Here is a 27,559-nt window from a genome sequence, read left to right as displayed (position 1 = left end):
AGCACTTACACCCTCCCTCTAATGCAGGTACCTAAGCTGGATTATAACGAAAATGGTTCATACTCTTTATCTTCTTGTAAAACTCAAAAACTAAATTGGGCCCCGAATCAAGAATTTTTAAGGAAAAGGGTGACATTACCTAGCAAGAGAAGCCTCACCTGCTTTGGGAAATAAAGGTTACAAAAATACTCCCAAGGGAGTGTTTGAGAAAAGTCTGTTCATAAGATTGTCACTTGGGGTTACTTGGGGTGAGGTGATGGTTCAGACATGAGAGACAGGACCTCTGCATACTTTTTGTGAGAACGGATGGTAAAGATTGTCCCCTGACTCCACCTGCTTGGAAAGTCTTTGCAGATTTCAAATCTGAAAGCAGCTGTCAAGCCTGAGCACCCTCATCTAAACTCTTACAGAAAGCAGTGCCAGCTTGCCTTCCATGTTCCACTAAGGCTTGCTCATGTCATTTCATTTGAGAGAAGTCTGTCCTAAGACCCAAAGCCACCATCTAACTTTAGTGCTAAGTAAGAGCACAGGGCAGTGGACTTTTGCACTTCACCTTTTCCTTGTTTTGTGTCAGTGTGGTAATTTAAATGTGATTGCCCCCATAAACTCATAGGGAGTGGTACTATTAGGAGGTGTGGTTTTGTTGAAGTAGGTGTGGCCTTGTTGGAGGAAGTGTGTCACTGTGGGGGCGGGCTTTGAGGTTTCCTATGCTCAAGATACTACTCAGTGTCACAAACTATCTCCTGTTGCCTTCTGATCAAGATGTAGCCAGAACCATGTCCGCCTGCATGCCCCACCACGATGATAATGAACTGAACCTCTGAACTGTAAGTGAGCCACCCCAATTACATGTTTTCCTTTATAAGAGTTGCCATTGTCATGGTGTCTCTTCACAGCAAAAGAAACCCTAACTAAGACAGTTACTGAAGGCACCACCCTATAGGAAGATGATAAATAAAGAGATGGAGTGAGTCTTTATTGGAGCTAGGTCTCTTAGGCAGTGAGAACACACCAAATCCTTCCCTGTGTGGCCCTTTGTCCAAGCATCCCAGCTTCACTGGCAAACCCTGGGGCAGAGGACTCACACAGCCTATGGCTGTTTAGACTCATTGCCCTGTAATACCACCAGCTTCCCTCACTACCCATCTGTCTTACTCCATCCTGGAAGCTGCAATGGGAAGAACTCAGAGCAGGTGAGGGGGAAGAGCTATTTGTCCTGGTATCTTTGCACTGGATGATTCCAGAAGACAAACACACCTAGTATTAGATTACACCCAAGTGACTCTGCTCTGTCCATTGTTCCAGTGACTCAGGGTCTCTCATGGGGACTGGATTTGAATCAAAGAATCTCAAAATACATTTCATGGAAAACAGACCCCTTAGGTTGTGCCATGAAAAGAAGACTACACAGCAAATAATTTCCAGAAGTATGATGTGTCCCCTCCTTAGGCATTTAACATTCATAACCACACATAAAACTGTAGCAGAAAAGAAATAGGTGAAACTGTAGAATTAATTTAGTTCCCTACTCCCCAGTCTAGCACCAGCCATTCTCTTTATAATCCCATGTGGCATTAGACTTCTACAAAATTATCTTGTGTACCTTCAAGCCTGGATTACTTAGGCCAATAGGTTGCAATCGAGTCCACACTTGGAATTTAGTAACAGCAAGGGGGATTCAAATGAGGAAAGAACTAGAATAAGGAAGACAAGATTCTACCTAAGCAAGTCACTTTTCCATTCCAATGGCTGGATTACATATCTTTAAGTAAGAAAGTGAATAATTAAAGTGGATTTCAGAATATTTTCAAGTCAGCAAATGCAATAGTCTAAGAAAGAAATCATTTAATAATACAGATGAAAGTGTGACTCCCCTTGGTAACTGGGCCTAGGAACATGGCCTACAAGGACACTGCTCAGGTCACCATCCCCATCAGGATGGCCGGTAGGGACACTGCTCGGATTCCTGTTCTCATCCCCAGAACCATTTGCAATGAATACTCTGAGTTCTGAACATGATTCTTTGTCTATGTGGCTAGAACAACTGAGGGTATTTTAAGGACATAAGATGGTAAAATGGATGAGTAATTGTGGTTTGGTTGGAATTTTCACCCCTCAGGACATTTTCAGAGTAACACAGAGTCTTTATAATATGAGGATATTCTTTTTTAAACTATAGGAGCCAAAAATCTGTTCATCCTAAGTGTTCACTGACCTCATCCAGAGGCATCTAGGCCACCCCTACTGACATTAATCTTCCCTGTCTTCTGTCAAAGGCCCCAAATTTCCAGGATTAGAGCCAACCACTGCCCCACAGAAATTCCAGAGTTGTCTCCCAAGCAGAGCACCACCAAAACCAAACCAATAGGTTTTCAGACAGGAAAGGCAGGCCACTGTGTCATTGAAGATCACTGCACAACTGTATTTAGGGTCATCTCCCGTGGGATGAGTGTCCTTCTGCATTCTTAGGGGACTAGCCCAAGTCAGGTGGTACAGGGGGTCAGATGGCTGAGCACTGGCTTGGGAAGTGACCCTTGGGGGGAAAGAATGGTCCCCAATACTGGGTGTATGACTGTGTATGCCATGCTCTGGAATGACCCTGGCCAGGACCCTCTGATGTTACCCACAGTCATGCCCCATGTATTTCTGGGAGAGGATTCTGTTCATCTTGATTGCTTGCTGAAGGTGAAACATTCAAGAGAAATCCAAGCTAATTATTCTCTGGAATTGAGCAACAAGTACATCTTACCGTACCTTTACCTAAGGGTATGGAGCAGGGGGCTCTGTGACTCTACTTTCTTGCACAGGGAATCCCCTAGCTTTCTAACCACCCTGAGATAGATACTTAACAGCTCATGCCACAAAATATATCCAAAGCTGCATCCCAGGAGCTTCCTTGGGAATGATGCATTCAGAACCAGCAGGGGGGAGTGGCAGCAGAATGAGCCCACTTCCAACAGGGAGACACTGCCACAAGCCACTGTCATCCCCAGAAACATCAGCTTGTGTGCAGGGCTGGGTTAGAGCGTGGGCTTTAACCACATCTCTCAACTGCAAGTACCCAGCAGCACAGGAGTGAAGAGAAACAAGAATCCATGGATATGATTACCCCAACTGATAGGTGAGCAGGAAGCCAAGTCCTTTGACATCTGCAGACATGCCTTTGCCAAAACCAGCACCTGCTTCCATGTCTAAATCAGAACACACCAGCATTCTAACCATAACACCAGAAGCTGTTCCCTGCCCACTAGATTTCTCATCAGAACATTTTCTCTTTTCTGGAATCATACCAAAGGCCACATAGAGAAGCTTCTACTGCCACAGCCACTGACTGCCTTGTCAATCTTACTTTCTGTCTTTTCCAGAGGGATTCACATGACCCTGGAATCTCCTAGATGACTCTTTTTTTTTTTTTTTTTTTTTTTTTCAAGACAGGGTTTCTGTTGTAGCTTTGGAGCATGTCCTGGAATTCACTCTGTACACCAGGCTGGCCTCCAACTCACAGACATCTGCCTGCCTCTGCCTCCTGAGTGCTAGGATTAGAGGCGTGAACTACCACCACCCAATCTAGAGGACACATTTTAACTCCTCCTCAGTTTCATAGGTAGCTTTCTCTACACACCTGATAAGTCCCTACTCTACTCATGATTCCCTACAAAAAGCAAGTAATTTACTTATGGGAGTAGATTGACACTTTTAATACTGACACTCCCAAACCTAATGTGTTCTGGGGAAAGGAAACCTTAGATACCCTAGAATCACTGGCCTCATGAACACAGCCAGTGCTGGCCTCAAGAGAATATGCAGAGCAGCCTGCACCCAGGCCAGCCCGATAGCAGCTCTGTACTGGTGCTCTATCTCTGCATCCCTTGTTAGGGACGGGAGGAAGTCTAGCTCACACCACCTGCTTTGCTCGTCTATTCTGTAGCACACCCGTACTCTCCAGTCTGTGAACACACCCCTCACTTAAGTCTACTTTCATGACACTCCTGACTACTGCTTTAAGGATGGGCACTCCCTCAGACAACCTGAGCCTGTAGAATCCTGCCTGCCCACAATCTGCTCACCCACACACCCTCTCCTTTCCAACTTTGACCAAAGACCTGGGAATCATCCACTGCTTAAATTCTAACTCTTTTTGTAAGGAATTCCACCAGGGTGGAGGTAGTTCTAAAGCAGAAACACCAAAGGCAAGACTTCCTGATTCCATCCCTGTGACTGGCCCGGGAGAAACTTCCTTAATGACCTCCAGACAGTGGCAGGCTGCCTCACTCCTTGCTTACTAATCCAAAGTCAACATTTCCCATGGTGAAGGTGAACTTGACTGGGTATTTCCATGCCCACCACCCATCCCTGCTCCACAGTATTCTTGTCCTTTGGCTCCCAACATCCAGACATCATCATCCACAAATTCTACCCATGTACTAGCTCACATTCCTGTTCTCTGTCAATGCCCTCTCTCGCCTGAATGACTCAAATCTCCTAATCCATCTATTTTCTAGCTCTGCCCTTGCATTCTCTAACTACAGTAATCTTCTTAAATACAAATACATCTGGTCCCAATGTAGCATGGATCTTAAAGAGTTCTTATTAATAAAAACAAACCTGAGGCCAGTTATTGGGGTGAATGCTGGAAGATCAGAGAAGCAGAACAAGCCACCTTGCCAGTTCCTCAGCTGATCCTGTTTCCTCAGACTGGAAGCCTCTGTGTCCTCATCCAAATGGATCTCAGCTGAACTGTGCTGCTCCAAAGCCTAAAAGCTTAACCAGCCAAAAGCTTCTAGTTTCTGGTCCTCACGCCTTATATACCTTTCTGCTTTCTACTATCACTCCCTGGGAGTAAAGGCTCGCTTTCTGGGATTAAAGGCGTGAGTCACCATGCTTGGCTGTATCCTTGAACAGAGGGATCTCTGCCTCTGGAATGCTGGGATTAAAGGCGTGTGCTACCACTGCCTATCCTCTATGTTTCATATTGTGGCTGTTCTGTCTGTTACCCCAGATAAATTTATTAGGGTGCACAATATTTCGGGGAACACAATACCACCACATCCCTCTTCCACTCAAACCATGCAGGCCCCTGCTCCCTTTAGGATGGAGGTCTCATTCCTCGTCAGACGCACCATCGTGACGCAGGCTTTGTCCTTACTGTCACTGCTCCTTGCTCTCCTCTCACTGAACGTGCCACATTCTCTCCTCACTGGGACTTCACACACGCCTCCCCATCCCTCAGAATTTCCTCTCTGTCCTTCTCCATCTTCACATACCCACCACTGGTCATTATTCAAGCGACAATCTGAGAACTGCTTTTTCCAAGAATCCTCCCCTGAGGCCTCCTCATGTGCTTCCTGACCTGGGTGGGTGCCATCTCCCCATGTTCCTAACGTAATAGGAGCTGAAAGACCCTAGGGAGCTCAACCTGCTGCCCTTTAGCTTCCCATAAAGGCCCGGCTGTGCACCCTCTGTGTCCCTGGCACCTCTTACCCCAGCAGACTAGAGACATTTGCTCACTAGCTCATCTCAAGTTTATGACAGATTATTTGCATGAAATAATGCTCAATAAAGACAGGTTGGTGGGTTAATGGGTGTTGAAACCTCCTGGAATCTCCTGTAGTAACCTTAAGGGCTGGGTATGTGAGATCTAAGCTCAGTGTCTTTTCCACCCGAAATCAGTGTGTTTTCTTCATGTTGTTTGATAAACCATCTTTGGGGTGTAAAGCAAAGGCAGACACTGTGCTGAGACCATATGCTCTAGAAGATGTTGTCAATTGCAAAATCTTGGTAGAATACTAAATGAACTACATGTCTTGATTTTTACAGATTATCCATAGTTCACAGGGCAGAATGCAATATTTTTTCTACTCTAAAATATATCCAATTGTAGGGGTGGTTGTTTGTGTGCTAGGGATGCTGTGAATGTGTTGCTCTGATTGATTGAAAAATAAAATGCTGATTGGCCAGTAGCCAGGCAAGAAGTATAGTGTAGGCAGGATAAGCAGAGAGGAGAATTCTGGGAGGTGGAAGGCTGAGTCAGGAGACGCTGCCAGCTGCCGCCATGAAAAGCAAGATGTATGGTACCAGTAAGCCACAAGCCATGTGGCAACTTATGGATTAATAGATATTTGGTTAATTTAAGATGTAAGAACTAGCTAGCAAGAAGCCTGAGCCATTAGGCCAAACAGTTTAAATAATATAAGCATCTGTGTGTTTATTTGGGTCTGAATGGCTGTGGGTCTCCACAGCTACTGAAGAAAACTCCAGCTACATCTGTGCTTTGCCCTGAAGCACTGCCCCAATGAAACAACAGGTAACTGCTAGGTGCCTGTCCGCCCAACCCCCACCCCTGGGAGGAGTACATGCTTACTCTCTCTTTGATACCTCATGGTTTTAGATGCTGGTGCTGCAGATCAAGGCAGAACTCTCCTGAGAACTGCACTAAACCACGCCCTACCCCTCCCCTCCTGGATTCTGCAACCAACTCAATTATTCTTGTTGTGAGTTAAACCTTGAATAAATTTCTTTGACTTTCAAATAGACTCCATGGGATTATCCCATTATCTGGCCCCACTTTTTCCAATATCCAACCAGACAATACCCTGGAGAGCATTGAGTCATAAAGCAACCCTGTCAGTGTGAGAGGTTCTCACTAAACTTCCTGCTTTATATAAAGGGCTGCTTAAGGGGCTAGGGAGAAGACCATATCAATAAAGGGCTTGCTGTACAAATGTGGGGACTTGAGTTCAGATCCCCAGAACCCACTTGAAAAGCTGGGCACAGCATGCAACTATAATCCTAGCCCTAGGGTGGCAGAGACAGGACTCCAGGCCTTGCTGGCAGCCAGTCTAGCCAAAGCCATAGGCTCCAGGTTCAGTGAGAGACTGTCTCAAAACACAAGATGGAGAGTGACTGAGAAAAGCACCTGATGTTCACCATTAACCTTCACACACATGTGCACACAAGTACATATGAGCATGGACACACATGTGTACACACACTCATTCACATACCCACTACACACATAGGGTCATTTAACGATACAACAGAGACAGGTCTCCTAAAAAGCCTCAGAGCACAGAATTGCCCTATTTTCAGCTGTACTTGGTACAATTCAACACCAATTCACTCTGCAAGGCTGAAGAGCAGTAACTGAATCGTGTAAAGTGCTTATCAAGTAATTATGCTATTAAAATGACACACGTCAGTCAGTACACACATTGTCTTTGTCTCCAAATTCTTTGTCTTCTCTGTTTTATTAGTCAAAACACTATTTTCAGCACCATCCTTAAGAACGAAGAAATCTATATTTAAATAATGTTATTAGGCAGTAAGGTGAGCCTGCAAGGAGGGGGATCAGAGAAACGTGAGGGTGCACCCTGACATCCGGCAAGGGAAAATAGGCAGCGACAGGCTGAACTTGGAATGCTAAGGCTTTGGTGACAAAGATGCAGCCTTCTAGCTCATGAACCCATTTCGACCGTCACCAAAGCTGGGTACTCCTTGCTATTCAAACCTGTCAAGAACAACGTGGACTATATGTATGAGGCCAAATCACAGCCCATATAATTGTTTTAATTAACTGGAATTTTGAAGGCCACTTCTATTCTTTCCAATTTAATTCAGAAATATTGAAAATTATCATTTCCAACCAAATGAGAATTTGGGAAGGTTCTAAGTATGTTTACAAGAAATGAAATAACTAAGAAAACTTTTTTTTTTAAATCATTCTTTGCCGGCCAGTGGTGGTGCACACCTTTAATCCCAGTACTCAGGAGGCAGAGGTAGGCAGATCTCTGTGGGTTTGTGGCCAGCCTGGTCTACAGAGTGAGTTCTAGGACATCCAGAAACGCTATCTCAAAAAACAAAACAAAAAAAAATCACTCTTTTAACTCAACCAGGGTGCTAAGTTAGTTAGAGTTAGAGGGATTCAGGGGAGTGACCAACAAGACTGACCAAGACATCCTTTCTCCTGGGGAAAGAACCATGGCTGTGTTCAGAAACCATATATTGACCACTCACAACCAACTGAAAGGTTAGCGCACATATAAGGACAGCTATTAGAAATGTCACAAGCAAGAGACTCGTAAGAGGGCCCAATCAATAAAGTGATTGCCATACAAGGACAAAGACCTGAGTTCTGATCCCTGGCATTCCCACACAAAGCCAGGTGCTTGGAATCCCATTGCTGAGAAGATGAGACAGGCAGAGCCCTGGGGCACACTGGCAGCCAGTCTGCCAAATCAGTGAGAGACCCTGTCTCAAAACACACAGGTGTGAAGCAATAAGGAGGATACCTCCATAGGTATGTGCACACATGTGAATGTACACACAATCATGTACATAAGCATATACTACACATACCAAAATATCTAAAAGAGGAAGAATTACGGTAAGAAGAGAGAATTTCAGAGAAAAGTAACCAGGAAAAGGGAAGAAGTTTATTCAGCCCTGAGTTTTAGAAGAGAGAACATGATTCTTACAATCCAAAGAAGCAAAATGATTCCAAAAACATCTAAAAGATGTGCACCAAAGCCAATCCACACTAAACCATCCAGAAGACATTTTGTGAGTTCTTTAAAAGAAAAATTCTATCTTGCTTCAGAAGTATGGGTTGTTATTATCTAGACAGATGAGAACCATACATGAAAGAACATCCAGGTTTCCCAAGAGGAAGTCATTAGACCCTGCAGGTCCATAGGAGTTGAGTGCAGAACACAGAGGGAAATTGCCAGCCAAAGGTCAAGGAGGAAGGTGGAGGTGAAACTCGGAGTCAAGGACCTGACAGGGCTGGAGCAGATGGGGAGAAGCTTTCCTGCTGGAGAGTGAAGGAAAGTTAATGGACTGGGGGAGGATTTAGTAGGAGTACAAGAGAGCTAAAGTTAAAAAAATAAGAATAATAAGGAGGGAGAATTTCAGGGGAAAGTAACGATGACAAGGAAGAAGTTTATCCAGCCCTGTGTTTCAGAAGAGAACACAGGATGGAATACACAAACAAGGCAGATGGCTGTGAGGTAATGAGACAAAAAGAGGAAACAATAAGAGACAAGGGGAACCTGAAAAGTCAAGAATGTGGCCCAAGGGTGGAACACTTCCTAGCATGTGTGTGTGTGTGTGTGTGTGTGTGTGTGTGTGTGTGTGTTGGCCTCAATCCAGAGGGAGATGGAGGCAGAGGCATTGTGGAGATTTAAATCTGCAGTTTCAAGAGTGGAGGAAGCTGGGGTTGGTCATGAGCTAACAGAGAACAAGTGAAAACAGTCTAGGATCGAGCCATTGCACGGGAGCTGATGCAGGAAGGCTGAGTGCAGGATGTACATCCCTGGGAGAAAACTGGGGCACACAGGAGAGAGCTGTGCAGGCAACCCCAGAACAGGAGCCAGAAGCGCTCACAGGGCAGCCAAGGTGAGCTAGTTACCCATGAAAGAGGCTTCACTGGGTGTAAACAGGGAAGAGATGAAGGCATGGGACATTCCTGCAGGGAGTAACAGGGATTAAATTCTCCCCAAATACACAGCTGTTGAGTTTAATTTACCCTAGGTAAAGTCCTTTCAAAACAAGAGGAAATTTAATATGATCTTGCAAGGGTTTGCTTTCCTATAGGCTGTGACAGCCTGGACCAGAGGACACAGTCTACCCACATTCACGAGTGCTACACCCCACAAAGGCGTGTAATTTCATCTGGCACTCCTAACAACCTCCATCACTTCTCCAGCATGAGAGGCTCCACTTGCCACCCCTCCCACCCACCTCTACTTCATGCCTATTTCAATTTTAAGGCTTCTTTCAGAAATTCATGCTGTGACAGGATCCAGCCCCTGAGGATGTCCAATCTTGCTTTATTATAAACGTCTGACAGTCTGCTGCTTCCTTTTATTTTTTATTTTTGGCTTTTCTTATATGTGCTATGCTGTGGCTATTGCTCTGTGTAAATAAAATTCTGATTGGCCAGTGGCCAGGCAGGAAGTATAGGCGGGACAAGAGAGAAGAGAATTCTGGGAGGTGAAAGGCTGGAGAGAGACACCATCAGCCACCGCCATGAAAAGCAACATGTAAAGACACTGGTAAGCCACGAGCCATGTGGCAAAGTATAGACTAACAGAAATGGGTTAATTTAAGATAGAAGAAGTAGATAACAAGAAGCCTGCCATGGCCATACAGTTTGTAAACAATGTAAGTTTCTGTGTGCTTTCTTGGTTGGGTCTGAGCGACTTTGGGACTGGCGGGTAAGAGAGATTTGTCCTGACTGAGCCAGGCAGGAAAACTCTAACTACAAATGGCGTCCAACGTGTTGGCAAGAATTTCCACCTAAAACCTGAGAAAAAAGATTCTAAAACGGAGCTAAAAACAGCTTCCTAGTTGTCTCAATCAAGTTAGCGGCAGCCTGCCAGTTTGAGCTACTATGGCGGGTTCCTGGCGTGTGCGTCTGACCTGCAGTGTGGTGGGAATGAGGAGTCTACAAGTGGCACTTTTCTCTGCTGCATGTAGATTTAGCCTTTGCTAGTTTTTTTTTTTTTTTTTTAAAAAAAAAAAAAAAGGTTTCTGGGCTATGCGCTGCTTTGATAGAACTGCTTCTGATAGTTGATGGCACACATGGCTCCAGACCCAGAGCTGGCAGTAAACTGTACCACCGCCATGTTGGGAAGCTGAGGTGGGCGGAGCCAGCAGCCACAGTGGTGTTTCAGTCTTACAAAGATGGATATTACACAGAGAATCTGGTTTGTGTTGTCTTTGGGATTTTTAACTACAAAAAAAGATTTGATTGTAAAAGCTGTTGAGTTAAACAAATATGTAAATTTTAAAGGTACCTTGACTTCGAAATTTAGATATAAGGATATGTTGCTTTGGAAAAAAGTCTCTGCTTTTGTTTCCACAGAAAGCCAGAGGCTGTGGATTTGTTCCAGATTAAGATACTTCAGGTTTGATCAGCCAAGACCACCTGAAAGGTCTCCAATGACACCATGGCCCAGATGATCCGACATCCAGAATGGTTTCTAGGCAACTGGCTCAGAGGTTCACCCTAATGGACTACTCCATAATCCTAAAATTTTCTTTGTGTCCCCATAAGATACAGTGCCCCCCTCCAGCAGGAAGTAGTAAGAAAAACTATGCCCAAATTCCCAGCTGGCTTTGGAGATGGAATTGGCTCACTCCTTCTCTAAACCCAAGCACATTGTTAAAAGAAAAGGTTAAGAGCTTCTTGTGTCCCAAATCAGAAGAGCCCTCTGGTGTGGGACAGAGAAAAACCACTATTTTATTTAAAACAGGTTGATTATAAATGTAATCTCTTTCTAAAGATAAAAAGGGGATATGATATAGATATGATAGGATGAAAGGGTAAATTAATGAACTTACTCCTAAAAGAGCGACAACTCATTTAAAATGTTTTACATTGGTATAGATTTTAGTCTATTGATACAAATTTAAAGTTAATTTTGTTATACTGTGTGTATGTTTCTAATCCTGTTTAAGGTATTATGTTTGTATAGCTTATTTTAAATTGAAATGGATAATAAAAAATAGATTAATGATAAGTCATCTATGATAATCATACTCGTAGCCATGTTAGTTAAGTCTTCTAGATATATATATAGAGATATTTCAGATAGATAGGAAATCTTCAAATATTTCAAAGACCTACAGAATATGGCATTTAAAATACTTTTAAATTTTAGACTTTCTGGACAGTGAGACATGTCTGCTCCTGGCAGCACCAATTTACTTCAGAGAAGAGGATGGGCATTGAAGATACTTCATATCTTATCTTCACCTTGGCAAAAATAGCCATTTGGGCAAGAAACTGTTCTTGCCTAGACTGCTTGATCGACTGGACATGCAGGACCCATAGAAAGGTGACCACTAAACTTTGCTTGACAAAATGGTCCTTCAGGTTCCTGCTTCGCAGAGGAAACTGCCAGACATTCTACAGGACACTGAGAGAAGTGACCGAGAAACTCTAGCCCTATAGGCTGAAGACAAATGCCCCAACTTTACAAAGGAACATTAGGTGACTGTCCAGGCTGCCAGCTGTCCCTGTCTACTCTTGCAAGACTCCCGAAAAATGCTTGCATCCTTCTCCCAGTTCTCAGGTAATATTATATCCTTCTGAGGTCTTTGATGTAGTTGAAGGCTAGATAGTTATAATTTCCTCAATTATGATAAAAGATAAGTTAGATATAAAACCTTAGACTCACAAATATAAGATAGATAGGATATCTTCTTTAATATTGTAACTGTAATTATTGCTTGATAATTGTTTTGTTATATGTAATTGTACTATGTAAAAGTTGAAACCTTCCTTAAAAAAAAAAAAGAAAAGGGGAAGTGCTGTGGATATCGCTCTGTGTAAATAAAATTCTGATTGGCCAGTGGCCAGGCAGGAAGTATAGGCGGGACAAGAGAGAAGAGAATTCTGGGAGGTGAAAGGCTGGAGAGAGACACCGCCAGCCGCCACCATGAAAAGCAACATGTAAAGACACTGGTAAGCCACGAGCCATGTGGCAAAGTATAGACTAACAGAAATGGGTTAATTTAAGATAGAAGAAGTAGATAACAAGAAGCCTGCCATGGCCATACAGTTTGTAAACAATGTAAGTTTCTGTGTGCTTTCTTGGTTGGGTCTGAGCGACTTTGGGACTGGCGGGTAAGAGAGATTTGTCCTGACTGAGCCAGGCAGGAAAACTCTAAGTACAGTGCTGTGTATGAGTACATATTCATATGTATGTGTATGTAGGCTGTGCACCAGTGCACATGCATGCACATATATGTAGAAGCTGGAGGCTGACTGTGGTGGCTTGAATAAGAAGGGCCCCCATAGCATACATTTGAATGCTTAGTCATCTGGGAGTATCACTATTTGAAAGGACTATAAGGATTAGGAGATGTGGACTTGTTGGAGAAAGCGTGTCACTGGGGGTGGGCTCTGAGGTTTGGAAAGCCACCAGAGTCTCTCTCTCTCTCTTTCTGCCTGTGGATCAGGATGCAGCTCTCAGCTACTTCTCCAGCATCTGCCTGTATGCCACCATGCTCCCTGCCATGATGATAATGGACCTCTGAAGCTGGTAAGTTCACACCAGTTAAATGTTTGTTTGTTTGTTTGTTTGTTTGTTTTTAAATAAGAGCTGCCTTGGTCATGGTGTTTCTTCACAGCAATAGAACACTGACTAAGACATTGACATTAGATGTCTCTTTCAATCACTGTTCAGATATATTCTTTTTTTAAGACATGGTGTCTCAATAAATCCTGAGCTCACTGATGGGCTAGATAGCTGGCCAATGAGCCCTGCATCCTCCTGTCTCTACCTCCCCAGCACTGAGTTTACACACATGCTTCTGCTCATGGACTAAATATCTTCATATGGGTTCTAAGAGACAAAACTGAAATGCTCACATTTGTGAGACAAGCACCTTACCAACACACCTACCCCTCCAGCCGTGGTCTTGAGCTCACTATGTAGCTGAGGACAATTGTGACCAAATTCTTTGTCGCCAAAACCCATGACATGGTCTGCATCTTTATTCTGCTTCCCAAGAAACAATCTAAGTACTTATAACTAAGTGCCAAAGTACTTAGTACCACAGTACTCAGTTGTAACTAAGTGCCTATTACCTGAAGACAGAACAAGCATGGGACAAAGCTCTCCTCACCCGGGTAAGAGCCTGTTCCAATGGCTTTCTACTTGATCACCCACTGTGCCTTGAACTTTCCCAACCCTTTCTCCTGCCTGTATACTCTACGTGGGGCCAGCAAGATGGTTCAGTGAAGAAAAGCGTTTGTCCTGTAAGTCTGACAATGGGAGTTCCAACAGCAGAACACATAGTAAAAGGAGAAAACTGAGTCCAAAGGGTTGTTGCCACACACTCCCACACACACATAATAAACAACACACACACAAACACACTTAAACACACTTGCATACACATAATCACACTACAATACACACTCACACACATACACACACTCTCTCCTTCACACACAGATTCACACACTCACAAACACACATCATGATGACAAAGAGATTATCTGTAATGTCATATTCTTCCCTCTACAGCTTTGCCTTTCAGCACCATGGCTTCAGCCACATATCTGATGGTAATCTAATGAACTGGATCTAGTTCTAAATTTCTTTATACTTCTCATACTTCTTACAGACCATAAACTAAAGGTCTATTCACATTTCAAAATCAATCAAATACAAAACCAAAGTATGCATGTGAGTCTTTCTCCTGACTTCCCATTTACAATGATACTGTCATTTTTGCTGAAACTTAGAATACAATTATCTTTTTTTGAAGACACAAAAAGCTAAGTTATTTAGCTTTAAACATATGCCAACCATCTTCTATAATTACCTAATAGTTATTATCATCATCACTTTCCAGAAGAGGAAATGAAAGCTTGAGTTTATTTCATTTGCTCAGGGCCATTCTGAGCTGAGACATAATCCCAATATTCATTTGTTTACTTCTTTGCTTTTCTTAATTAAATTTTTTTTGAAATTTTCAATCATGACTACTATACTTACACAACTCCACCCTTTACTTTCCTCCAGTGTCCTCCCCAAATTCATGACTTCCAGATCTTTACTGTCACACACACACACACACACACACACACACACACACACACACACACACACGCACAGAGCCTGTGAGTTCATTTGGTGCTGTTCAATCATCTTTGAACTCTCATTCTCTACTACCCTGCGCCAGTGACAAAGACCTGTCTACTTCTACGTCTCTGTCCTTAATTCCTCACCTCTTAATCGGTCTCCAGGCCACAGCAGTTACTGTTCTTCCTGTTTCAGTGAAATGACTCTTGCTGACATCTCTAACATTGTTGGTGTTGCAAAACCTCCTCTCGTTTCAGGTCCCCCTTATGCTTTTCCTGTAGTAATTTCTGTCTATCATCTATCCATCTATCTATCATCTATACATCTATCTATCATCTATACATCTATCTATCATCTATACATCTATCTACCTATCTATCATCTGTCTATCATCTATACATCTATCTACCTATCTATCATCTGTCTATTATCTAGCCATCTATCTACCTATCTATCAATCTATCTACCTATCATCTGTCTATCTATCTATCCATCAATCATCTATCTATCATCTATCCACCCATCTATCATCTATCTATCTATCTATCTACCTATCTATCTATCTATCTATCATCTATCCATCTATCTACCTATCATCTATCTATTCTCTATGCATACACTTCCTGTATGATCTCTCCTCATGGATATGGATGAGGCAGTATAAAAAGACATAGAAAATGATGGAACACAGGAAGGGAAAGGAACCCTCACCAGGTCTGGCTCTGGCCTTTAGCCAGCTGTGAAGCAGTAGTCAACCACTGCCTCTGGCCTTTCTCCCTTCCCAGTTGGAAGGTGCAATTTTCTAGGAATCTCACCAGAAGCCTAATTTACAGGCAAAGTATGCATCCTAACCCCCAGCGTGGCCCTGGTGGTTCCTCGTTTCACCTTATTGGATCGGGGCATGTTGGAGAACCCTCTTATCTCACCTATGAAAATGGAATGTAAGGGGGAAAAGGTTTCTTAGCAACCTTTTGAGATGTAACTTGAGGGCCACTGAAACTGTATACATGGCTAGTGTTAAGACATTCATCATGAGTGTCTCTTGAGGAGCCCACATCTGCACTTGGGTATGTCTTACTTTCTGGGACTCTTTTAGGGAAATCCACACCTCTACCCTTGGATGTAGATGTCTCTTTATCTTAACCTTCATGCTTAAAACCTACATTTAAATTATCTGTAATGAAATTTCCAACTCTGCTTATTACAAGCTAGTCCTGAAATTCTTTTCTGTGTCAAAGACACAAATTCCAGTTTGGCCTGAGTTGAGGTCCCTAAAAGATTAGGAGAAGCCTTCAAGCTGCTGAGAGTGACAGTATGGAGCTGGCTCTCTACCCCTTTACTGCTGATATCTCCTTCTACCCCAGACTTTATCACATACTTGACTGGCTCCTTGAGATTAGAGGCCCTGTGTCTGCTTGACACATAAGAAACACTATGTAATTCCCTGTTGCATTGGAGAGGGGTCACTGTCCTTCTCCCAACTCCATCACAAATTTCCTTTCCTGGTTTGCTTCATGTGTCCAGCAATGCTTTCATTCACCAGCTCCTCCACACATTCCCAGGTTTTCTTGTGAAGTTCATCTTCCTGATACAGATCTCTGAGTCATATGTCTCTTGTTCAAAAACCTTCCAACTGCTTGTGGAATTAAAGCAGGGTTGGAGGATGGCTAAGGAGTTAAGAGCTCACACTGCCCTTGTAGTATCCCCAAGTTGGGGTTCCAGAACCCATGCCATTTGGTTCACAACAGCCTGTAATTCCAGCTTCTGGGCACTTGATGCCACCCCCTGGCCTCTGTGGGAAACCACATACATGTGTACCCATCTTGGACTGTGAGACATGTCTGCTCCTGGCAGCACCGATTTACTTCAGAGAGGAGGATGGGCATTGAAGACACTTCATATGGAGTTTATCTTCACCTTGGCAAAAATAGCCATATGGGCAAGAAACTGTTCTTGCCTGGACTGCTTGATCAACTGTACGTGCAGGACCCATAGAAAGGTGACCACTGAACTTTGCTTGACAAAATGGTCCTCAGGCTCCTGCTTCGCAGAGGAAACTGCCAGACATTCTACAGGACACTGAGAGAAGTGACCAAGAGACTCTAGCCCTGTGGGCTGAAGACAAATGCCCCAACTTTACAAAGAAACATTAGGTGACTGTCCAGGCTGCCAGCTGTCTCTGTCTACCCTGCAAGACTCCCGAAAAAATGCTTACATCCTTCTCCCGGTTCTCAGGTAATATTATATCCTTCTGAGGTCTTTGATGTGGTTGAAGACTAGATAGTTATAATTTCCTCAGTTATGATACAAGATAAGTTAGATATAAAACCTTAGACTCACAAATATAAGATAGATAGGATATCTTCTTTAATATTGTAACTATAATTCTTGCTTGACAATTGTTTTATTATATGTAATTTTACTATGTAAAAGTTAAAACCTTCCTAAAAAAAAAAAAAAGGGGAAGTGCTGTGGATATCGCTCTGTACAAATAAAATGCTGTTTGGCCAGTGGCTAGGCAGGAAGTATAGGCGGGACAAGAGAGAAGAGGATTCTGGGAAGTAGAAGGCTGGGGAGAGACTCCACCAGCCACCGCCATGAGAAGCAACATGTAAAGACACTGGTAAGCCACAAGCCATGTGGCAAAGTATAGACTAACAGAAATGGGTTAATTTAAGATAGAAGAAGTAGATAACAAGAAGCCTGCCACGGCCATACAGTTTGTAAACAATGTAAGTTTCTGTGTGCTTTCTTGGTTGGGTCTGAGCGACTGTGGGTCTGGCGGGTAAGAGAGATTTGTCCTGACTGGGCCAGGCAGGAAAACTCTAACTACAATACACAGATACACATTCTGGCACATAATTAAAAATTAAATAAATATTTTTTTTAAAGCAAAAACAAGGCCACTGAGATAACTTAGTGGATAAAAGCACTGAGTTTAATCCCTGGAGACCAACTTCTGGAAGAACTAACTTCCAACTCCTTCATGTTGTCTTCTGATCTACACAGGAGTACCATGGCACACATGTTGTCACATGCATCCCCACTGAAATATGTAAACAAACAAACAAACAAACAAATAAATAAATAAATAAATAATGTGTAAATGTAAAATAAGTTTTAAACCTGAAATTCAAGTCCCCACAGTTAAAAAAAAAATCCAACATTCCCCAATAGATCTTTTAACACAATTATATAATAATCCACCATCTAACATGGTACCACACAGATAATCACATTCTGAGCTTCAACTCTCTGCTTCCTTGTGAATTCCTTTCATTAGGGAAAACTCTCTTCAGGACATCTCCCCTGACCCAACATGGACAAGTAAACCCCAGTATTTACTCCATATACCCCTGCTCATGCTACTTCAATGCACTGAATTATTTCTAGCTTGTTACCATTAAAGTTGACTTCACTGAACAGCAAAGATTCAAACCTAAACTACACATTCTTTATCTCATGTTCTACCTCATAATACATTTCAATTTTTAAAAATCTTATACTTTGCTTTTGCCTCAACATACCCTTATATATGCTAGAAGTACCCTGACTTGATGGCCTTGCCTTGCGTTGACTGTCCAATGACAGCTAAATGGATCAACTAAATTCTCCCCTCCTTGCTTATGTACACCACTCTGAATTGCTCTCTCTTGGTTTCCTACATATTGTATTAGGAATGCTCTCTTCAACACACACACACACACACACACACACACACACACACACACACACACTACTGTTTTGTTAGGACCTGAGACTATAGTTGACTTGGTTTCCCAGTGCCTCTTCCAGATATCCTCTTGTAGCTACCCCCTGACTGACGATCTCATAAAAGAACACAAAATACCTATGTCATATATTAAAACACCTTGCCTGTGCCAGCAAACAAATGCAACTTCATGAAATTAAAATGCTTCTGTACAGCAAATGAGGCAGTTAATCAAGGTGAGATAGTCTGCAGAATAGGAGGAAATCTTTGCTAGCTAGCATCTGACAGAGAATTAATATCTAATTTACAAAGAATTTAGATAACTAAATAAGAAATCAAATATCCCAATCAATAAGTGGGCTAATGAAGTAAACAGACAGTTCTCAAAAGATGAAATGAACACCTGAAAAATGCTCAGCCTCCCAAACCATCTGAGAATGTGCGTGAAAACTGTATTGAAACTTTCTATCCCAGTCAGAATGTCAGTCACTACAGACCAGTGCTGGAGGGACAAATGTGGACCTTACATCCTGTGGAGGGCTACAAAATAGTATAACCTTCACTGACTGATATCAGCATAAAGGTTCAAAATTCTCAAGCTGGATCTACTCATGACCCGGCAACGCAGCTCCTGGGTGTTTACCCCCAAAGACTCCTGGTCAGCACATTACAGAGATGCGTGCATATCAATCAGTGTCTATTGCAGAACTGTTTATAACAACTAAGCCATGGATATAGGAGCCCAGACACAGACAAATGAGTGAGAAACTGGTGTACACACGCCGTGGGATTCTTTTCAACCTCCAATGAGAGGGAAGTCATCTTTTTTTGCAGGAGAATCACTGCAACTTGAGACAACGTATTTAATGAATTTAGTGTCAGAAAACTGTTGCATGCCTTTCTCCTATGTGGATACATAAAAATTATGTGAGCATATTTGACATGAAAGTAAAGCAAAACTAGGGGAAGAAAAGGGACTGAGAGGAGCACGTGAGGAGGGGCTAATGGGAGGTCAGTGGGGGGCTAGCAGGGTAGGTCAGGGAGGGGCTAACAAAGGTTAGAGAATGAGGAAGAAAAGGAAGATAAAGTATACTAAGGGGATGCAGTCATATAGAATACATGCTCTATGAAATGGCTGGATGTAATGCAGGAACATGTGTGGTTAATGAAAATGTATAAGAAAATACTTAACATATATCCAGTTATATCTCATTTTAGAGCTCTCCCCTGATTCCCTAGTTCTACTCTGTCTCTGAGCATTTTTCTCCTCTTTCCCGGCAAAGCTCCCTAAAATGAGCATTAGGATGCACTGTCCTCTGACCCTTCTCCTCGGCCACCCACACTGAGGTCACATGTTCCTCTTTAAGCCACTTTCAACAACATCACCTTTCCTCTCAATACAAAAAAGAACCTTGTCAGGTCTTTACATTTCTACTGAAAGATGATCCCAGGTCTCTGTCCTGGGCTGGAACATTCCTGAGCTTAGTGTTTGCAAGCCCAGTTCTGACCTACCCATCTTCAACTGTCATCAAATCCAGAAGTGAGCTTGCTCCTGGATTTGCTAAATAATATTTATTTGCTAAATAATCATCATCAAACTTGCTCTTTCTTGTAGCCTGGGCTTGGGATTTTTGTTTTTGTTTTTTTTTAAGATTTAAAAAAAAAAATCTTACCTATTTTAACCCACACCTTCTTTAATTTTTAAAATTTAGTTGTTGTTATTATTATTATTATTGAGATGATGGTGTGTAGTTGTGGGGGAGGCACATGGGTACCCCTGGTGTGTGTGCCAATGTGCACATGTGGAAGTCAGAGGACAGCTTTTGAAGACTGGCTCTCTCCTTCTACTGTGGGATCCAGGGTTTGAACTCAGATCATCAGGCTTGCAGAGCAAGTGCTTTTATCCACTCAGCTATCTTGCATGCTCCCTAGATCCTCGTTAAATAAATGTGTTAAATCTTAGCACTCTCCTAATACCAAATGCTTCCTAGCAAAAATGCCTACGCCTCTCCAAAGCCTTCTGTGTGCCGAGGATGACTGACTTGGAAAGCTTACCAAGAAGAGCACATAGAATCCTCCTTTACAATATCTCAGTCATTAACACAACGGTATTTTTCATTTTCTGAAAATGCACAACTATATTATTATATTAAGTATATCCACAGACTTTGAAGTTATGAATAGAAACTGTGAATGCCCACACCCAGGGCAAGTGGCACCCTCACTCCATCACTCTACCTCATGGCAGACCATGCAGAGTCTGACTCACCGAAGCAAAGTGCGTCTCCACAACTGTATGACTTCAGGTTATAAAGAACTTTCCATCTCTGATCCCCTAAGCACAGAGTGTGTACTAAATAAACACCTTTAACAAATGAGAGAAAAGCCTCAAAGTAAGCGGATTATTTTAGAACTTACTTTATATTCACAGCTCTCCTTCTCATTTCCCATTCCTCTCTTTATGCCTCTCACCCTTGTCTCATATTCACTGCACTGATGGTGGACAGTACTTCCCTACAGACAGCTGAACTTTTCTCCTGAGAAGCCATAGAAGTTATTTGTTCAGCATCTGGGGCTGTACTCAGTTGATAGAGTGTTTGTCTATCATGCATGAAGCCCTGTTTTCAAGCCTTCCACTGCATTAAACCAGCCCTGGTGTGCATGCTTGGAGAGCTGGAGAAGAAGGCGCAGAAGTACAGGGTCATCCTCTGCTACATACCAAGCTTGAGGCTAACCTGAGCTACATGAGACTCTATCCAACAAAAAAAGTAAGCGGCACTGCTGGAGAAAAGGATCAGTGGTTAAGATCATTTGTTGCTCTTGCAGAGGCCATGGGTGTGATTCCCAGCACCTCATAGAGTGGCTCACACCACCTGTAATTCCAGTTTCAGGTGATCTGATACCCTCTTCTGGCCTCTGAGGGCAGCCAGGCACGCACATGGAACATAGACATACAAGCAGATGAAACCCTCATACACATAAAACAAAAATAAATAATCTTAAAAATTAAAAAACAGTGATTTTTCCCATTTTTAAATTTTTTATGGGGATATGAAAGTGACCCTCTCTTTTGATACACCAAACAACCCTCAGAAAGGGGGGATGAAATTGTGTTGTAGATATTATCCATAAAAAGTAGATAGGCAGCCAGGTAGTGGTGGCACACGCCTTTAATCCCAGCACTCAGAGGTATAGGCAGGTAGATCTCTGTGAGTTCAAGGCCAGCCTGGGCTACTACACAGAGAAACCCTGTCTCAAAAACCAAAAAAAAAAAAAAAGTAGATAGGTAAGCACCTATCAAGGAGGTTTACATTTCCCTAGGGGATAAGAGGGAATCCTGACCCATTCGGGTCCCATAGCTGAGTTTGGGGAGCCCCAAATTTCCTTGTGCTTATATTTTCATTTTAGAGTTTCCTCCTGGCTTCCACCTTTGAGCTGTTGGGACATGGTCTCCACTGGACCAGTGTCTAACCTCCCATCTATTGACAATGGGAACAACTGAGAGTTTGCTCATGTTTCTTGTCCTCTGTAGTCTAGCACACGTACTCATCACCAACTCTGACTGCAACTACCTTACTGGGAGGAAAAATACCACCAGCCCTGACATGGCTCAGAGCACTGTGTAAGTCGGTCATCAGCAATGGTCATCAGTTTATTGTTAAAGGACACATTTACCAGAGCTATGGCGACATGGGCAATTTTATGTGGCGGGTGTGTCTGACATCGTCTCCTAAAAACCTACAGTGACTGACAACCAAGCTCAAGGCTCTAAGAGTCACACAGCACCAACTATGTAAACCAAAGGCAGAAGCAAAGAATTGAGTAGCTGTAAAGAGAATCCATGCAGAAAATGTCATGGTGCATAACCACCCACCTCAATGTCCATCGTTACAAATCTGAACCATTCTGTGTTAACTCTGAAGATGTAATTCCCATCTTTCAGTCTCCAAGCCATCTTCTCCTCCTAGACATTATCTCTAACCTAATTTTTCCTGGGTTGTTTACTGTGTAGACTTAGAGTATCATTTCTCATTGCCAGAAGGGATGGAATTTGTAAGAAATATGCACAAAGAAGACTCAAACTCAGTCAGAGCATGGTGTTACTTGGTAAGTTGTTTTTCCTTTATTTCCTTCTAAAGTTCCAACTGCACTTGCTTCTCTACCCTCAGCTTTTGTTAAACTCTATTCTTTAAGACCTTGGTCTTGGCACCATGCAAACTAATGCTTCATGAGTTGTTTGGTTGGGTTTGGGTTTGGGTTTTCACCTTTGACTCAGTCATCACAGGAACTAGAAACAATGAAATAAATCCCTGAGTGCTTCTGTGGAGGAGAAGGTCCTGGTGTCCTGCCTAAAGTCCTACTGTCGAATAAGCCTGCAGGACAATGTCAAAGGCCTGAGTGCTTTCCCTTCAAGGAAAATGTGGGATGAGATTGTTTGTATTCACACACCATGCCCATTCCCACTAAGGAACCTAAGAACTGTCACCAGTCAGGCTTTGGGAGGTGATCGGAGCATGGTGCTGGCCTGAGATGCACACGTTCAGTTCTGAGTGCTGAGACAGACTTGTGTGCTAGAACATGAGTGAGTTAAAGATGGAGACAAAAGTGGGCTCCAGAAGCAGAGCAAGACGCCTAGGAATGCCAAATGGAACAGGAAGAAAGGATTAAAAGGAAGACATCCTGTACTGACAAGCGAAGAACATTTGCAGACCAGAATGTTCTGTAAGGAAGCTCAAGAAGGCTTGGCAGTATATTTAGAGCAAATCCTCCCTCCAGCATCCCCTCCCCACAAGCATGTCTCCACTGTGTGTTGTCTCACCCACAAAAGCAGATTCATCTTTTAAAATTCAGGGAAGAACTGAGGTCTATGGCTCTGGACTGGCTTAGGACAAGCACTAGAAAGAGGCTGGGGTTGCTCACATGTGTTGTCGACTGGACCTGGAATCAACTTAGAAACAGCCCCTTGACTACATTAATCAAGGTAAGGAGATCTACTATGGATGACACCATTTCCTGGGTGAGATAAATAGAGACTGTATAAATAGAGAAGGAGAACTTAGGACCAGCCTGCAGTGACCCTTCTCAACTTCCCAGCTCTGGACACGGTATGACCAGTTCCCTAAACTCCTGCTGCAGGGACTTACATGCTGAGCTTACCCTAGAACCGTGAGCCCAAATAAACCCTTCTCCTTTAAGCAACTTTTGCAAGGGCATTTTATCACAGAAACAGGAAATGAACTAAGACAGAGACAGACACACACGAGGCAGTTCAGGAGACCCAGACCTCTCTCTGTGTCAGCTCCCAAAGGTTTAGGTGTGAGAAGAACAGAGGCCTTGGTTCAGTCAGTATAGATGTAGGATTCCTGTATGACCAGAGATCAGTATCTCTGACCTTGCTTTTGCCCCTGTGAGACAATAGCTTCACATCTGTGAGGGAAAACGGCATGATAGACAATGTGGGAGCAATCATGGGTTTTCCATTTTTGTTTTAGCTGCTATCAACATTGAGTCAAAAGAAGCTTGACTCAAAAAAAAAAATAATATGTGACGTTTTTATACATGTGCCTCTGTTGCCTCTGAGTCTTAGCCCTAATTATTTACAGCTACTACCTCAAAACACATGCAAGATATGGGGCTACAGGAAAAGGTATTTCCTATTCCTTGTATTGGGTCGCCCATCTTCCCATTACAATTTTAGTGTGTGGTGGCAGTTGGTACCTTTCTCTCCACAGCCATGCCTCCAGTGTCATAGAGTCTCATGACCATCAACTGGACCAATCTTAGTGATGATCCCACTCATCAGAACCCGGCTGCCTCTGAATTTGGTAGTGATGTCAATGTCTAAGGAAACTTTTTTCTCATCACCAGATAAGGTGACTGGACCAATCACCATGTTTACAAGGAGAAGTCGCCTCCCACACCTGCCCAGAAGCATCTCATATGACACCTGCAGAAAGTGAGATTCTGTTTACATCCTAGTGAGCAGCCCAGAACAGCACCCCACAGCCTGGCCAGCCCTTCTTCTGTACCCTGAACTCAGAGAACGAGCAAGCCACTGCCACTGGTTGGGCAGCCTAGAGCCCATCAGAGTCTCAAGGCACAGGCCCTCACTTGCCTGGGGAGGTGAAAGCTTGCTTGAGTGTCCTCCTCTGGGGTCCTACAGTCCCCAGCAGAATAGTGGAAGCCCTGTGGCATCACCGATGGGAAGGCAGCCTTGGCTCCGGACACAAGGCTCCAAGCATCCCTAACAAGCAGGCAGACACCAAAGCCTTCAAATAAGTCTCAGGTCCATCAGAGCTCATGGACATCTCACCTTTTCCCTCTTTTCTTATAATTTTTGACGATATGACACAGATCTTAGGTTGCTAAGGCCCCCAAGATTAGCTGATTGGTGGTTGTTTAGGCTTTACAAAGAAGAAAATAGGTGGTGTGTCAGTTATTATGTCAAAGAACAGGAAGTTTGCAAGTAAGAAATCCAGTGCTCCTGGGTTCCAAGCCACTACTTGGGAATTAACCAGCTCTCCAGGTCCCCAGCATGCAGGTTTTACAGAATACTGTTTAAACCTGAGAGAAGAGGAAATTCTCACTGTTCCACCAAGAGCTACCAAAAATCCTCAATAAAGTAAGCAGGCAATTAACTGTCCATCGGCTGGACAGATAAGCCCTATGGGCTCTCTGGTCTGGTTATGTATTTTAGCACCTTCTTAAGAAAAACACTTCATGTAGCATCTCTGTCTCACCAGACGTACTCACAGATAAAATTCAAGGTAAATTATGTAAAACGAAATATTGATTGTACACGAGAGCAGCAAACAGCACACAATATTGCTACTGCAGTACTAATGGGGTCAGCAGTGCACACAACATCACTCTCCAGGTGCTGATGTGGGTCAGCGGTGCACAGAGCACCACTGCCCAGGTGCTGATGTGGATCAGCAGTGCACAGAGCACCACTGCCCAGGTGCTGATGTGGGTCAGCAGTGATTGGGGTCAACAGTGCACACACAGAGCATCACTGATGGGAGTCAGCCACACAGAGCACCACACTACCAAACTGACATAGAATACCAGACACACTGACTTGCCCTTCCTGGTACCAGTCCCATCCTTCAGGGTTCAGTTTGCTTTCTAGGGACTCTTATAAATCAGGGATAAAGCCCCTTGAAACTGCAATACCAGCACAAACCAGTACCCCACTGCCACCCTCCTGGCAGCTTGCCGGGCATGCTGTTTTAAAGTTAGGCGTTGGGAGGCAGCAACGGCTCAAAACCATGGGCAAAGAGGTGGCTTCGGGAAGTTGGGAAAGAGAAATGTGTGGAAAACAGGCCTGTCTGGGGCAAACTTCCGGGAACTCAGATTCCATGTGAGGAATAGTTAGAAGGGACAGGGCTAGTCCTTGCCAAGACTCGTGTGAGATTACCTGAGTCCTGTATTCTGCATTTCATAATCTCTATTTAAAAACAAAACAAACAAACAAAAAACCATAAAAACCTCCATCCAGGGACCTAAAGGGTTAAACGGCATTAAAGGCCCTGGCTGGGTTGGTTTGCTCTTGGCTCTGAAAGCAGGAAGGCTGCCTCTGTGGGGTTCTGGGGTCCCCCCCTACTGCCTTGCTTTAGAAATGTGATCTTCAATATAAATATTCTTCAAGCCACCTGAGACATTAGAACTAGCTGTGCACCCTTTCTCCATTCTGACTGAGCTATTTCTCAAACTTACAATAACATTGTGGTTATGTACATATGCCAATGTCCCATTTGCCTTTTAAAAAATTACCTATGGCATGTGCTCTAATCCAAGGTATAATGTTTCAGATAACAAATCCGTCTGATTTTCAGGAAGTTAAAAAATGCACTTTTCACTTTCTCAAAGGGGAAACTACTTTTGTATTTTAATTACGGTTCGCTGAAATATTTAAATGACAAGAAATTTTGCTTAAGTTACCTTTAAAATTGTTTGACTTTTCGTACGGAAACAACTCTTGCCTCTCTCTGGATGTTTATCATGAGGAAATAAGCTCACATAATTTATACAACAATTTTACCTCGTGCATAAATGGAGAGAAATCATGATGACTGTGAATTAAAACTACAGTGTACAATGGTACACATAGAAGCATCTCCGGAGCCTGAGATGTTCACGCTGAATCTTAAACTGCTCTGCTAGGACGGGTGAGTTCCATGCCACACAAGCTCAGTCAGCATCACACAGTACACAAGAGGAAGCATCGGGGAGAATGTTCATTGTCACCACAGAATATTGTAAAGAACAGCTAAGTCGCCCAGAATTCGCATCAAAGAACACAAATATGGCAGGAAACCCACTTCCCTACAAGGCATGCGTGCTTATTCCAAACTCCTGCAACAATCAAACCTCAGCTCTATTGCAACCAACTCTGAGCAGGGATAGAAGAAAACGGCACATGTTACTTACTGTTCTTAAGACGTTTATCTGCATCCTTCTGGTTCCAACGGGTGGAAAGGGTGCCACAGAGAAATCTAGCAAGCAAAAAGAGGGGAAAGCAAGGGTTAGCCGTCTGTAAATTCACATCTCCGGGTTTTCCTGAGGCAGCCCCACAAGAGCCAGGCACAACGACAAAAAGAAAAAGTTGGAGGAATTACCACACCCTCGGCAGGCGACATTCTTTTTACAGTCGAACGAACGGAGCTCCAAACTTTCCCAGCTCAGTCTGCTGAGCCTCGTGTACAGCAGACATCCAACTTCGGCCCCACTGGTGACGACTGAGTCCACAGAACCACGGTGACTTCAACTCCCCATCCACTGCTCCCCACTTCTCCCCTTCTCCATTCACTTTTTTCCTTCCTAGGAAAAGCTCATAGGTCTGTTCTCAGTGCCCCCCTAGCCAGGCCCGGCTTTGAAATGCATTTCAATCTCTCCACACAGACGGCTTTCACTGCATTTAGAGTCCCACTAAGGCCCGGCTTTAAAAGCTACGGATTCTTTCTTTCTTTAGCCTTCCCCACAAAGGAAGGGTATTTTGTAAATTACCAGCTCGTTCAGATCAACAAAAGGTACTTTCATAGAAAGCCCCATTTCATTTTGCTCAAATTTGATTACAAGGATGGAGAAAAGGGAAGGAAGTCAAAAAGAAAACCCCAGATGGCTTTTCCATTCATCGCGGTGAATGAGCTTTATCTCTGCCTTTTGAAACCGCAGCCGTGGAAAGCATTTCTGTTGGCTTAAAAAACTTGACAAAAATTATTGGTTTGCCATTTCTCATGCAACA

The 27,559-nt window shown here is 43.3% G+C and overlaps 1 long non-coding RNA gene across 1 annotated transcript in view; it reads right to left on the bottom strand.

Moving 5' to 3' along the window:
• Positions 1–27,014, bottom strand: part of LOC118586042 — a 493,690-nt gene extending 466,676 nt beyond the window's left edge. The window contains exons 1-2 of the long non-coding RNA XR_004945273.1: positions 26,939–27,014; positions 26,746–26,810 (exon numbers count right to left, since the gene is read on the bottom strand). This is a non-coding gene — a long non-coding RNA (uncharacterized LOC118586042). The remainder of the gene's footprint in view (positions 1–26,745; positions 26,811–26,938) is intronic.
• Positions 27,015–27,559: the final 545 nt, after the last annotated feature.

The sequence above is a fragment of the Onychomys torridus genome, chromosome 6 (genome assembly GCF_903995425.1).
Source record: "Onychomys torridus chromosome 6, mOncTor1.1, whole genome shotgun sequence".
In the NCBI taxonomy this organism is placed as follows: Eukaryota; Metazoa; Chordata; class Mammalia; order Rodentia; family Cricetidae; genus Onychomys; species Onychomys torridus.
The sequence above is the reverse complement of the archived record's forward strand: the minus strand, read 5'-3'. Positions and strand labels throughout refer to the sequence as shown.